The following is a 2,550-nucleotide window of genomic DNA, read 5'->3' as shown; positions in this document are numbered from 1 at the left end:
CACCGCTATTACGTAGATCACAGCGTAGTACCCAGGGTCAATTACCAGCCAGGTATGTGGATTACCAACTATAAAACTATAGTCATTGTTATCATTCTGCAACGTTTAAGCCCAGTACCTACAGAGACTTGTATGTATGAACTTCTTGCATATTCTTGAACTTTTTATCAGCCCGGAGGCGCTAAATCAAAACTCTGGAAAGTCTGCTTTTTGAACTTTGCTTTTTGCTCTTTTTGAACTTTCTTTAGACTTTATATTGATAACTCCGTTGGAAAAATGGAACTAAATTCCTGGACACAAAGTGCAGTGCCTTTCCTAGTACCTTCAAGGATAGAACTGTATTAATGGACGCTATTTGAAGTGACTTTTTACAGAACTCTATTTTTGTTTCCTTGAGTGGTTTTTGTAACTTTTCATTTTTAAGACTCTGTACATATTAATTGTTATTTCAAAATGTTATCGTCCCACAGTCCCGGAGTACTGTTCTTAACTAAGGGGGAATGTGGCACCCCTAGGGGTATTTGCCACAAAAACAGTTACTGACACTAAATACAAATACTAAAATAGCAAGACTGCACTACCACCTCCGGCCAGAAGGGGGAGCTCCAGAGACTCCCCTTGATCCATTCTGGTCTGAGAGAAGAACTGGCAGTTGGGCTAAGGAGTTGAAAGTGAGAGGTCATACAGCTGAATTTCTAACAGCCCTATGACGGTTTCCAGGCCCAAATCACCAGCCTGAGGAGAAGAGGGACAGAGAAAAAGGACATTGTGAGAACCGGGTAGCATTAATCACTACCCAGAACAGGCGCAAAGACGGATACCGGATCTGCGGCTGTATTCATTATATATAATACAGCAACCGGAAAAACGTGAGGTGATATCAGCTTCACTAGGGCCGGACGCAGCAACAGACACAGAGTTCAGCGGTACTCCCGGAGGGGGTAAGCCGATAAAAGGACTCGGGTTGCCCGTCGAACCAGGGCCCGGAGGGGACAGATTGGGCCCTGGGGCAGATTGCTGGACACACTGGGGGCAGGACTGGAGGCATGGGCAGAATGTAGATACGGGGCATGATTGGAGACACGGGGCAGAATTAAAGACATGGGGCAGGATTGGATCATGGGGCAGGATGGATACAATGGAGACAGATGGGGCAGGATGGGGAGATCATATGGTGTAGAATGGATACTCATGAGGGCAGGATGCGAGAACATATGGCTGGAGCTAGGAATGAGATAAACGGGGCCAGGGTGGGGAATATTATTACCATAGGGGCTAATTAAGGGATGTTATTACTGCAGTGATGTATTTATTTTATTTTTTGAGTATACTGTTTTAAATGGCAACAGTATTTGCCCCAGCATTGCCCCAGTGTGTCCAGCAATCTGCCCCAGTGTGCCCAGCAATCTGCCCCAGGGTCTCCAGCATTGCCCCAGTGCAATGCAAGGAAATCCTGAAAACATGACCTGTTTGCAGCCCTTGAGGAATGCAGTTTGACACCCCTGCTGTATATACCCTTATGTGGGCTCTGGGCTGTGCTGTATATACCCCTATGTGGGCTCTGGGCTGTGCTGTATATACTCCTATGTGGGCTCTGGGCTGTGCTCTATATACCCCTGTGTGGGCTGTGCTCTATATACGCCTGTGTGGGCTGTGCTCTATATACCCCTGTGTGGGCTGTGCTCTATATACCCCTGTGTGGGCTGTGCTCTATATACCCCTGTGTGGGCTGTGCTCTATATACCTCTGTGTGGGCTGTGCTCTATATACCCCTGGGGGACGTTGAACTAGAAAGATCTGGAACCAAAGAAAGAGAGAGCTGTAGAGAACGAACGAACGAGAACAGCAGTTGTGAGGACTATTCCGAATGCTCAGCAGGGTAGGACTACAACACACAGGCGCTAGTGGTAGGCAACGATTTCCATCTGCGAAGGAAACTCTGTATGTGCCCATCGGACCGGCCGGTCTCAGATAGCCCTGTTAAACATGCTCTGGATTGCGGATCCTGAAGTCTTCAGTAAAGAGACTGTAACCCTGTGTCCTCGTTATTGACTGCACCCTACACCATTACCATCTACCTTACTGGGAAGCCCTGGGGACATACTTCACCTGTGGGAAGGTATACCATCCAGCTGCCATTCCATCACCCCAGCGGACCCCACAGCAGCGTCGGTCACCCTGACCGAACACCACAGGTGGCGTCGCGAACCCCTGACAGACTGTACCACCTTTATTTGACGCCCCTTAGCAGGGTCGCGGACCGGGTCAAGCCACCGTGACAGCTTCAGAACTGAACCAGAGAGGCCCGGTACCAAGAACTCGTGGCCCTGTGTCTGGGGCGCTCCATATACCCCTGTGTGGGCTGTGCTCTATATACCCCTGTGTGGGCTGTGCTCTATATACCCCTGTGTGGGCTGTGCTCTATATACCCCTGTGTGGGCTGTGCTCTATATACCCCTGTGTGGGCTGTGCTCTATATACTATGCAAGTTGTGCTATATACTCTAGGGGGTATATTATATTCTATGGGGGAGGCCGTGTTATATACTAT

The sequence above is a fragment of the Ranitomeya imitator genome, chromosome 7, assembly GCF_032444005.1.
Source record: "Ranitomeya imitator isolate aRanImi1 chromosome 7, aRanImi1.pri, whole genome shotgun sequence".
Lineage (NCBI taxonomy): Eukaryota > Metazoa > Chordata > Amphibia > Anura > Dendrobatidae > Ranitomeya > Ranitomeya imitator.
The sequence above is the reverse complement of the archived record's forward strand: the minus strand, read 5'-3'. Positions refer to the sequence as shown.